Raw genomic sequence first — 13038 nt, forward strand, 5'->3', positions numbered from 1 at the left:
GTGACCTCACAAGCACAGCCAGTGGCCATGAGCCTGCCACTGGCCTTGGAGGCACTGAGGCTGCTGTGACGTCAGAAGCATAGCCAGCAGCCATGAGCATGGCACTGGCCTAGGAGGCACTGAGGCTTCTGTGATCTCACAAGCACAGCCAGCAGGGGGCACTGGACACTTACCTATGAGGCACTGAGGCTGCTGTGACCTCACAAGCACAGCCATCAGCCATAAGCCTGCCACTGTCCTCGGAGGCACTGAGTCTGCTGTGACCTCACAAGCACAGCCAGCAGGGAGCACTGGACACTTACCTATGAGGCACTGAGGCTGCTGTGACCTCACAAGCACAGTCAGCGGCCATGAGCCTGCCACTGGCCTAGGAGGCACTGAGGCTGCTTTCACCTCAAAAGCACAGCCAGCAGCCAGGAGCATGACACTGCCTAGGAGACACTGAGTCTTTTGTGACCTCACAAGCACAGCCATCAGGGGGCGCTGTTGAGGAACCTAGGAGGCACTGAGTGTGCTGTGACCTCACAAGCACAGCCAGCAGCCAGGAGCCTGCCACTGGCCTAGGAGGCAATGAGGCTGCTGTGACCTCGCAAGCCCAGCCAGCAGCCATGAGACTGATACTGGCCTAGGAGTCATTCAGGCTGCTGTGACCTCACAAGCACAGCAAGCAGGGGGCGCTGTAGACTAAACCTATGAGGCACTGAGACTGCTGTGACCTCACAAGCACAGCCAGTGGCCATGAGCCTGCCACTGGCCTTGGAGGCACTGAGGCTGCTGTGACGTCAGAAGCATAGCCAGCAGCCATGAGCATGGCACTGGCCTAGGAGGCACTGAGGCTTCTGTGATCTCACAAGCACAGCCAGCAGGGGGCACTGGACACTTACCTATGAGGCACTGAGGCTGCTGTGACCTCACAAGCACAGCCATCAGCCATAAGCCTGCCACTGTCCTCGGAGGCACTGAGTCTGCTGTGACCTCACAAGCACAGCCAGCAGGGAGCACTGGACACTTACCTATGAGGCACTGAGGCTGCTGTGACCTCACAAGCACAGTCAGCAGCCATGAGCCTGCCACTGTCCTCGGAGGCACTGAGTCTGCTGCGACCTCACAAGCACAGCCAGCAGCCATAGATCTGATACTGGCCTGTGGGGCACTGAGTCTGCTGTGACCTCACAAGCACTGCCAGCAGCCACAAGCCTGCCACTGTCCTCGGAGGCACTGAGGCTGCTGAGACCTCACAAGCACAGCAAGCAGGGGGCGCTGCAGACTTAACCTATGAGGAATGAGGCTGCTGTGACCTCACAAGCACAGCCAGCAGCCTGCAACTGGCCTTGGAGGCACTGAGGCTGCTGTGACCTCACAAGCACTGCCAGCAGCCACGATTCTGCTACAAGCCTAGGAGACACTGAGACTGCTGTGACCTCACAAGCACAGCCAGCGGCCATGAGCCTGCCAAGGGCCTAGGAGGCACAGAGTCTGCTGTGACCTCAGAAGCACAGCCAGCAGCCAGGAGCCTGCCACTGGCCTTTTGGGCACTGAGTCTGCTGTGACCTCACAAGCCCAGCCAGCAGGGGGCGCTGGACACTAACCTATGAGGCACTAAGGCTGCTGTGACCTCACAAGCACAGCCAGCGGCCATGAGCCTGCCACTGGCCTAGGAGGCACTGAGGCTGCTTTCACCTCAAAAGCACAGCCAGCAGCCAGGAGCATGACACTGCCTAGGAGACACTGAGTCTTTTGTGACCTCACAAGCACAGCCATCAGGGGGCGCTGTTGAGGAACCTAGGAGGCACTGAGTGTGCTGTGACCTCACAAGCACAGCCAGCAGCCATGAGCCTGCCTCTGGCCTAGGAGGCAATGAGGCTGCTGTGACCTCACAAGCACTGCCAGCAGCCACGAGCCTGCTACAAGCCTAGGAGACACTGAGACTGCTGTGACCTCAGAAGCACAGCCAGCAGCCAAGACCCTGACACTGGCCTTGGAGGCACTGAGGCTGCTGTGACCTCATAAGCACAGCAAGCAGGGTGCGCTGCAGACTTAACCTATGAGGCACTGAGGCTGCTGTGACCTCACAAGCACCGGCAAAAGCCATGAGCCTGCCACTGGTCTAGGAGGTAGTGAGTCCGCTGGAACCTCACAAGCACAGCCAGCAACCATCAGCCTGCCACTGGCCTAGAAGGCACTCAAGCTGCTGTGACGTCACAACCACAGGCAACAGGGAGCTCTGTAGACTAACCAAGGAGGCACTGAGTCTGCTGTGAGGTCACAAGCACAGCCAGCAGCCATGACCCTGCCGCTGCTGTAGGAGGTACTGCGTCCGCTGGGACCTCAAAAGCACAGCCAGCAGCCATGAGCCTGCCACTGGCCTAGGAGGCAATGAGGCTGCTGTGACTTCACAAGCACAGCCAGCAGCCACAAGCCTGCCACTGGCCTAGAGGGCACTGAGGCTGCTGTGATGTCACAAGCACAGCCAGCAGAGGGCGCTGGAGATTATCTATGAGGCACTGAGTCTGCTGTGACCTCACAAGCACAGCCAGCAGCCTGCAACTGGCATAGGAGGAACTGAGGCTGCTGTGACCTCACAAGCACAGCCAGCAGGGAGCACTGGACACTTACCTATGAGGCACTGAGGCTGCTGTGACCTCACAAGCACAGTCAGCAGCCATGAGCCTGCCACTGTACTCGGAGGCACTGAGTCTGCTGTGACCTCACAAGCACAGCCAGCAGCCATAGATCTGATACTGGCCTGTGGGGCACTGACGCTGCTGTGACCTCACAAGCACTGCCAGCAGCCACAAGCCTGCCACTGTCCTCGGAGGCACTGAGGCTGCTGAGACCTCACAAGCACAGCAAGCAGGGGGCGCTGCAGACTTAACCTATGAGGCAATGAGGCTGCTGTGACCTCACAAGCACCGGCAAAAGCCATGAGTCTGCCACTGGCCTTGGAGGCAATGAGGCTGCTGTGACCTCACAAGCACCGGCAAAAGCCATGAGCCTGCCACTGGTCTAGGAGGTAGTGAGTCCGCTGGAACCTCACAAGCACAGCCAGCAGCCAGCAGCCTGCCACTGGCCTAGAAGGCACTCAGGCTGCTGTGACGTCACAACCACAGGCAACAGGGGGCTCTGTAGACTAACCAAGGAGGCACTGAGTCTGCTGTGAGGTCACAAGCACAGCCAGCAGCCATGACCCTGCCGCTGGTGTAGGAGGTACTGCGTCCGCTGGGACCTCACAAGCACAGCCAGCAGCCATGAGCCTGCCACTGGCCTAGGAGGCAATGAGGCTGCTGTGACTTCACAAGCACAGCCAGGAGCCACGAGCCTGCCACTGGCCTAGAGGGCACTGAGGCTGCTGTGATGTCACAAGCACAGCCAGCAGAGGGCGCTGGAGATTATCTATGAGGCACTGAGTCTGCTGTGACCTCACAAGCACAGCCAGCAGCCTGCAACTGGCATAGGAGGAACTGAGGCTGCTGTGACCTCACAAGCACAGCCAGCAGGGGGTGCTATACACTAATCTATGAGGCACTCATGCTGCTGTGACGTCACAAACACAGCCAGCAGCCATGAGCCTAGCACTGGCCTATTGGGCCCTGAGGCTGCTGTGACGTCAAAGGCACAGTCAGCAGCCAGCAGCCTGACACTGTCCTAGGAGACACTGAGTCTGCTGTGACGTCACAAGCACAGCCAGCAGGGGGCGCTGTAGAGTAACCTAGGAGGCACTGAGGCTGCTGTGAGCTCACAAGCGCAGCCAGCAGCCATGAGCCTGACACTGGCCTCAGAGGCACTGAGGCTGCTGTGACGTCAGAAGCACAGCCAGCAGCCATGAGCATGGCACTAGCCTAGGAGGCACTGAGGCTTCTGTGACCTCAGAAGCACAGCCAGCAGGGAGCACTGGACACTTACCTATGAGACACTGAGGCTGCTGTGACCTCACAAGCACAGTCAGCAGCCATGAGCCTGCCACTGTCCTCGGAGGCACTGAGTCTGCTGTGACCTCACAAGCACAGCCAGCAGCCATAGATCTGATACTGGCCTGTGGGGCACTGAGTCTGCTGTGACCTCACAAGCACTGCCAGCAGCCACAAGCCTGCCACTGTCCTCGGAGGCACTGAGGCTGCTGAGACCTCACAAGCACAGCAAGCAGGGGGCGCTGCAGACTTAACCTATGAGGAATGAGGCTGCTGTGACCTCACAAGCACAGCCAGCAGCCTGCAACTGGCCTTGGAGGCACTGAGGCTGCTGTGACCTCACAAGCACTGCCAGCAGCCACGATTCTGCTACAAGCCTAGGAGACACTGAGACTGCTGTGACCTCACAAGCACAGCCAGCGGCCATGAGCCTGCCAAGGGCCTAGGAGGCACAGAGTCTGCTGTGACCTCAGAAGCACAGCCAGCAGCCAGGAGCCTGCCACTGGCCTTTTGGGCACTGAGTCTGCTGTGACCTCACAAGCCCAGCCAGCAGGGGGCGCTGGACACTAACCTATGAGGCACTAAGGCTGCTGTGACCTCACAAGCACAGCCAGCGGCCATGAGCCTGCCACTGGCCTAGGAGGCACTGAGGCTGCTTTCACCTCAAAAGCACAGCCAGCAGCCAGGAGCATGACACTGGCCTCGGAGACACTGAGTCTTTTGTGACCTCACAAGCACAACCAGCAGGGGGCGCTGTTGAGGAACCTAGGAGGCACTGAGTGTGCTGTGACCTCACAAGCACAGCCAGCAGCCATGAGCCTGCCTCTGGCCTAGGAGGCAATGAGGCTGCTGTGACCTCACAAGCACTGCCAGCAGCCACGAGCCTGCTACAAGCCTAGGAGACACTGAGACTGCTGTGACCTCAGAAGCACAGCCAGCAGCCAAGACCCTGACACTGGCCTTGGAGGCACTGAGGCTGCTGTGACCTCATAAGCACAGCAAGCAGGGTGCGCTGCAGACTTAACCTATGAGGCACTGAGGCTGCTGTGACCTCACAAGCACCGGCAAAAGCCATGAGCCTGCCACTGGTCTAGGAGGTAGTGAGTCCGCTGGAACCTCACAAGCACAGCCAGCAACCATCAGCCTGCCACTGGCCTAGAAGGCACTCAAGCTGCTGTGACGTCACAACCACAGGCAACAGGGAGCTCTGTAGACTAACCAAGGAGGCACTGAGTCTGCTGTGAGGTCACAAGCACAGCCAGCAGCCATGACCCTGCCGCTGCTGTAGGAGGTACTGCGTCCGCTGGGACCTCAAAAGCACAGCCAGCAGCCATGAGCCTGCCACTGGCCTAGGAGGCAATGAGGCTGCTGTGACTTCACAAGCACAGCCAGCAGCCACAAGCCTGCCACTGGCCTAGAGGGCACTGAGGCTGCTGTGATGTCACAAGCACAGCCAGCAGAGGGCGCTGGAGATTATCTATGAGGCACTGAGTCTGCTGTGACCTCACAAGCACAGCCAGCAGCCTGCAACTGGCATAGGAGGAACTGAGGCTGCTGTGACCTCACAAGCACAGCCAGCAGGGAGCACTGGACACTTACCTATGAGGCACTGAGGCTGCTGTGACCTCACAAGCACAGTCAGCAGCCATGAGCCTGCCACTGTCCTCGGAGGCACTGAGTCTGCTGTGACCTCACAAGCACAGCCAGCAGCCATAGATCTGATACTGGCCTGTGGGGCACTGACGCTGCTGTGACCTCACAAGCACTGCCAGCAGCCACAAGCCTGCCACTGTCCTCGGAGGCACTGAGGCTGCTGAGACCTCACAAGCACAGCAAGCAGGGGGCGCTGCAGACTTAACCTATGAGGCAATGAGGCTGCTGTGACCTCACAAGCACCGGCAAAAGCCATGAGTCTGCCACTGGCCTTGGAGGCAATGAGGCTGCTGTGACCTCACAAGCACCGGCAAAAGCCATGAGCCTGCCACTGGTCTAGGAGGTAGTGAGTCCGCTGGAACCTCACAAGCACAGCCAGCAGCCAGCAGCCTGCCACTGGCCTAGAAGGCACTCAGGCTGCTGTGACGTCACAACCACAGGCAACAGGGGGCTCTGTAGACTAACCAAGGAGGCACTGAGTCTGCTGTGAGGTCACAAGCACAGCCAGCAGCCATGACCCTGCCGCTGGTGTAGGAGGTACTGCGTCCGCTGGGACCTCACAAGCACAGCCAGCAGCCATGAGCCTGCCACTGGCCTAGGAGGCAATGAGGCTGCTGTGACTTCACAAGCACAGCCAGGAGCCACGAGCCTGCCACTGGCCTAGAGGGCACTGAGGCTGCTGTGATGTCACAAGCACAGCCAGCAGAGGGCGCTGGAGATTATCTATGAGGCACTGAGTCTGCTGTGACCTCACAAGCACAGCCAGCAGCCTGCAACTGGCATAGGAGGAACTGAGGCTGCTGTGACCTCACAAGCACAGCCAGCAGGGGGTGCTATACACTAATCTATGAGGCACTCATGCTGCTGTGACGTCACAAACACAGCCAGCAGCCATGAGCCTAGCACTGGCCTATTGGGCCCTGAGGCTGCTGTGACGTCAAAGGCACAGTCAGCAGCCAGCAGCCTGACACTGTCCTAGGAGACACTGAGTCTGCTGTGACGTCACAAGCACAGCCAGCAGGGGGCGCTGTAGAGTAACCTAGGAGGCACTGAGGCTGCTGTGAGCTCACAAGCGCAGCCAGCAGCCATGAGCCTGACACTGGCCTCAGAGGCACTGAGGCTGCTGTGACGTCAGAAGCACAGCCAGCAGCCATGAGCATGGCACTAGCCTAGGAGGCACTGAGGCTTCTGTGACCTCAGAAGCACAGCCAGCAGGGAGCACTGGACACTTACCTATGAGACACTGAGGCTGCTGTGACCTCACAAGCACAGTCAGCAGCCATGAGCCTGCCACTGTCCTCGGAGGCACTGAGTCTGCTGTGACCTCACAAGCACAGCCAGCAGCCATAGATCTGATACTGGCCTGTGGGGCACTGAGTCTGCTGTGACCTCACAAGCACTGCCAGCAGCCACAAGCCTGCCACTGTCCTCGGAGGCACTGAGGCTGCTGAGACCTCACAAGCACAGCAAGCAGGGGGCGCTGCAGACTTAACCTATGAGGCACTGAGGCTGCTGTGACCTCACAAGCACAGCCAGCAGCCTGCAACTGACCTAGGAGGCACTGAGGCTGCTGTGACCTCACAAGCACTGCCAGCAGCCACGATTCTGCTACAAGCCTAGGAGACACTGAGACTGCTGTGACCTCACAAGCACAGCCAGTGGCCATGAGCCTGCCAAGGGCCTAGGAGGCACTCAGGCTGCTGTGACCTCACAAGCGCAGCCAGCAGCCACGAGCCTGCCACTGGCCTAGGAGGCACAGAGTCTGCTGTAACCTCATAAGCACAGCCAGCAGCCAGGAGCCTGCCACTGGCCTTTTGGGCACTGAGTCTGCTGTGACCTCACAAGCACAGCCAGCAGGGGGCGCTGGACACTAACCTATGAGGCACTAAGGCTGCTGTGACCTCACAAGCACAGCCAGCGGCCATGAGCCTGCCACTGGCCTAGGAGGCACTGAGGCTGCTTTCACCTCAAAAGCACAGCCAGCAGCCAGGAGCATGACACTGGCCTCGGAGACACTGAGTCTTTTGTGACCTCACAAGCACAGCCATCAGGGGGCGCTGTTGAGGAACCTAGGAGGCACTGAGTGTGCTGTGACCTCACAAGCACAGCCAGCAGCCAGGAGCCTGCCACTGGCCTAGGAGGCAATGAGGCTGCTGTGACCTCGCAAGCCCAGCCAGCAGCCATGAGACTGATACTGGCCTAGGAGTCATTCAGGCTGCTGTGACCTCACAAGCACAGCAAGCAGGGGGCGCTGTAGACTAAACCTATGGGGCACTGAGACTGCTGTGACCTCACAAGCACAGCCAGTGGCCATGAGCCTGCCACTGGCCTTGGAGGCACTGAGGCTGCTGTGACGTCAGAAGCATAGCCAGCAGCCATGAGCATGGCACTGGCCTAGGAGGCACTGAGGCTTCTGTGATCTCACAAGCACAGCCAGCAGGGGGCACTGGACACTTACCTATGAGGCACTGAGGCTGCTGTGACCTTACAAGCACAGGCAGTAGGGGGCGCTGGACACTTACCTATGAGGCACTGAGTCTGCTGTGACCTCACAAGCACAGCCCGCAGGGGGCGCTGTAGAGTAACCTAGGAGACACTGAGGCTGCTGTGACCTCACAAGCACTGCCAGCAGCCATGAGCCTGGCAGTGGCCTAGGAGGTGCTGAGGCTGCTGTGACCTCACAAGCACAGCCAGCAGCCACGAGCCTGCCACTGGCCTAGATGGCAGTGAGTGTGCTGTGACCTCACAAGCACAGCCAGCAGGGGGCGCCCTTGACCAACCTAGGAGGCACTGAGTGAGATGTGACCTCACAAGCACAGCCAGCAGCCATGACCCTGCCACTGTCCTAGGAGGCACTGAGGCTGCTGTGACCTCACAAGCAGAGCCAGCAGCCTGCAAGTGGCATAGGAGGCACTGAGGCTGGTGTGACTTCACAAGCACAGCCAGCAGGGGGTGCTGTACACTAATCCATTTGGCACTCATGCTGCTGTGACCTCATAAGCACAGCCAGCAGCCATGAGCCTAGCACTGGCCTAGTAGGCACTGAGGTTCCTGTGACCTCACAAACACAGCCAGCAGCCAGGAGCCTGCCAGTGGCCTATTGGGCACTGAGGCTGCTGTGACCTCACAAGCACAGCCAGCAGCGGCCACTGGAGATAAGCTATGAGGCACTGAGTCTGCTGTGACCTCATGAGCACAGCCAGTAGGGGGCGCTGGAGACTAACCTATGAGGCACTAAGGCTGCTGTGACCTCACAAGCACAGCCTGCAGCCATGACCCTGCCATTGGCCTCAGAGGCACTGAGTCTGCTGTGACCTCACAAGCACAGCCAGCAGCCATGAGCCTGCCACTGGCCAGGAGGCATTGAGTCTGCTGTGAACTCACAAGCCCAGCCAGCAGGGGGCGCTGGACACTTACCTATGAGGCACTAAGGCCGCTGTGACCTCACAAGCACAGCCAGCGGCCATGAGCCTGCCACTGGCCTAGGAGGCACTGAGGCTGCTTTCACCTCAAAAGCACAGGCAGCAGCCAGGAGCATGACACTGCCTAGGTGACACTGAGTCTTTTGTGACCTCACAAGCACAGCCATCAGGGGGCGCTGTTGAGGAACCTAGGAGGCACTGAGTGTGCTGTGACCTCACAAGCACAGCCAGCAGCCATGAGCCTGCCACTGGCCTAGGAGGCAATGAGGCTGCTGTGACCTCACAAGCACTGCCAGCAGCCACGAGCCTGCTACAAGCCTAGGAGACACTGAGACTGCTGTGACCTCAGAAGCACAGCCAGCAGCCAAGACCCTGACACTGGCCTTGGAGGCACTGAGGCTGCTGTGACCTCATAAGCACAGCAAGCAGGGGGCACTGCAGACTTAACCTATGAGGCACTGAGGCTGCTGTGACCTCACAAGCACCGGCAAAAGCCATGAGTCTGCCACTGGCCTTGGAGGCAATGAGGCTGCTGTGACCTCACAAGCACTGCCAGCAGCCACGATTCTGCTACAAGCCTAGGAGACACTGAGACTGCTGTGACCTCACAAGCACAGCCAGCGGCCATGAGCCTGCCAAGGGCCTAGGAGGCACAGAGTCTGCTGTGACCTCAGAAGCACAGCCAGCAGCCAGGAGCCTGCCACTGGCCTTTTGGGCACTGAGTCTGCTGTGACCTCACAAGCCCAGCCAGCAGGGGGCGCTGGACACTAACCTATGAGGCACTAAGGCTGCTGTGACCTCACAAGCACAGCCAGCGGCCATGAGCCTGCCACTGGCCTAGGAGGCACTGAGGCTGCTTTCACCTCAAAAGCACAGCCAGCAGCCAGGAGCATGACACTGCCTAGGAGACACTGAGTCTTTTGTGACCTCACAAGCACAGCCATCAGGGGGCGCTGTTGAGGAACCTAGGAGGCACTGAGTGTGCTGTGACCTCACAAGCACAGCCAGCAGCCAGGAGCCTGCCACTGGCCTAGGAGGCAATGAGGCTGCTGTGACCTCGCAAGCCCAGCCAGCAGCCATGAGACTGATACTGGCCTAGGAGTCATTCAGGCTGCTGTGACCTCACAAGCACAGCAAGCAGGGGGCGCTGTAGACTAAAGCTATGAGGCACTGAGACTGCTGTGACCTCACAAGCACAGCCAGTGGCCATGAGCCTGCCACTGGCCTTGGAGGCACTGAGGCTGCTGTGACGTCAGAAGCATAGCCAGCAGCCATGAGCATGGCACTGGCCTAGGAGGCACTGAGGCTTCTGTGATCTCACAAGCACAGCCAGCAGGGGGCACTGGACACTTACCTATGAGGCACTGAGGCTGCTGTGACCTCACAAGCACAGCCATCAGCCATAAGCCTGCCACTGTCCTCGGAGGCACTGAGTCTGCTGTGACCTCACAAGCACAGCCAGCAGGGAGCACTGGACACTTACCTATGAGGCACTGAGGCTGCTGTGACCTCACAAGCACAGTCAGCGGCCATGAGCCTGCCACTGGCCTAGGAGGCACTGAGGCTGCTTTCACCTCAAAAGCACAGCCAGCAGCCAGGAGCATGACACTGCCTAGGAGACACTGAGTCTTTTGTGACCTCACAAGCACAGCCATCAGGGGGCGCTGTTGAGGAACCTAGGAGGCACTGAGTGTGCTGTGACCTCACAAGCACAGCCAGCAGCCAGGAGCCTGCCACTGGCCTAGGAGGCAATGAGGCTGCTGTGACCTCGCAAGCCCAGCCAGCAGCCATGAGACTGATACTGGCCTAGGAGTCATTCAGGCTGCTGTGACCTCACAAGCACAGCAAGCAGGGGGCGCTGTAGACTAAACCTATGAGGCACTGAGACTGCTGTGACCTCACAAGCACAGCCAGTGGCCATGAGCCTGCCACTGGCCTTGGAGGCACTGAGGCTGCTGTGACGTCAGAAGCATAGCCAGCAGCCATGAGCATGGCACTGGCCTAGGAGGCACTGAGGCTTCTGTGATCTCACAAGCACAGCCAGCAGGGGGCACTGGACACTTACCTATGAGGCACTGAGGCTGCTGTGACCTCACAAGCACAGCCATCAGCCATAAGCCTGCCACTGTCCTCGGAGGCACTGAGTCTGCTGTGACCTCACAAGCACAGCCAGCAGGGAGCACTGGACACTTACCTATGAGGCACTGAGGCTGCTGTGACCTCACAAGCACAGTCAGCAGCCATGAGCCTGCCACTGTCCTCGGAGGCACTGAGTCTGCTGCGACCTCACAAGCACAGCCAGCAGCCATAGATCTGATACTGGCCTGTGGGGCACTGAGTCTGCTGTGACCTCACAAGCACTGCCAGCAGCCACAAGCCTGCCACTGTCCTCGGAGGCACTGAGGCTGCTGAGACCTCACAAGCACAGCAAGCAGGGGGCGCTGCAGACTTAACCTATGAGGAATGAGGCTGCTGTGACCTCACAAGCACAGCCAGCAGCCTGCAACTGGCCTTGGAGGCACTGAGGCTGCTGTGACCTCACAAGCACTGCCAGCAGCCACGATTCTGCTACAAGCCTAGGAGACACTGAGACTGCTGTGACCTCACAAGCACAGCCAGCGGCCATGAGCCTGCCAAGGGCCTAGGAGGCACAGAGTCTGCTGTGACCTCAGAAGCACAGCCAGCAGCCAGGAGCCTGCCACTGGCCTTTTGGGCACTGAGTCTGCTGTGACCTCACAAGCCCAGCCAGCAGGGGGCGCTGGACACTAACCTATGAGGCACTAAGGCTGCTGTGACCTCACAAGCACAGCCAGCGGCCATGAGCCTGGCAGTGGCCTAGGAGGCACTGAGGCTGCTTTCACCTCAAAAGCACAGCCAGCAGCCAGGAGCATGACACTGCCTAGGAGACACTGAGTCTTTTGTGACCTCACAAGCACAGCCATCAGGGGGCGCTGTTGAGGAACCTAGGAGGCACTGAGTGTGCTGTGACCTCACAAGCACAGCCAGCAGCCAGGAGCCTGCCACTGGCCTAGGAGGCAATGAGGCTGCTGTGACCTCGCAAGCCCAGCCAGCAGCCATGAGACTGATACTGGCCTAGGAGTCATTCAGGCTGCTGTGACCTCACAAGCACAGCAAGCAGGGGGCGCTGTAGACTAAACCTATGAGGCACTGAGACTGCTGTGACCTCACAAGCACAGCCAGTGGCCATGAGCCTGCCACTGGCCTTGGATGCACTGAGGCTGCTGTGACGTCAGAAGCATAGCCAGCAGCCATGAGCATAGCACTGGCCTAGGAGGCACTGAGGCTTCTGTGATCTCACAAGCACAGCCAGCAGGGGGCACTGGACACTTACCTATGAGGCACTGAGGCTGCTGTGACCTTACAAGCACAGGCAGTAGGGGGCGCTGGACACTTACCTATGAGGCACTGAGGCTGCTGTGACCTCACAAGCACAGCCATCAGCCATAAGCCTGCCACTGTCCTCGGAGGCACTGAGTCTGCTGTGACCTCACAAGCACAGCCAGCAGGGAGCACTGGACACTTACCTATGAGGCACTGAGGCTGCTGTGACCTCACAAGCACAGTCAGCAGCCATGAGCCTGCCACTGTCCTCGGAGGCACTGAGTCTGCTGTGACCTCACAAGCACAGCCAGCAGCCATAGATCTGATACTGGCCTGTGGGGCACTGACGCTGCTGTGACCTCACAAGCACTGCCAGCAGCCACAAGCCTGCCACTGTCCTCGGAGGCACTGAGGCTGCTGAGACCTCACAAGCACAGCAAGCAGGGGGCGCTGCAGACTTAACCTATGAGGCAATGAGGCTGCTGTGACCTCACAAGCACAGCCAGCAGCCTGCAACTGGCCTAGCAGGCACTGAGGCTGCTGTGACCTCACAAGCACTGCCAGCAGCCACGATTCTGCTACAAGCCTAGGAGACACTGAGACTGCTGTGACCTCACAAGCACAGCCAGCAGCCATGAGCCTGCCAAGGGCCTAGGAGGCACAGAGTCTGCTGTAACCTCAGAAGCACAGCCAGCAGCCACGAGCCTGCCACT

The sequence above is a fragment of the Dromaius novaehollandiae genome, chromosome 23 (assembly GCF_036370855.1).
Source record: "Dromaius novaehollandiae isolate bDroNov1 chromosome 23, bDroNov1.hap1, whole genome shotgun sequence".
NCBI classification, from domain to species: Eukaryota; Metazoa; Chordata; class Aves; order Casuariiformes; family Dromaiidae; genus Dromaius; species Dromaius novaehollandiae.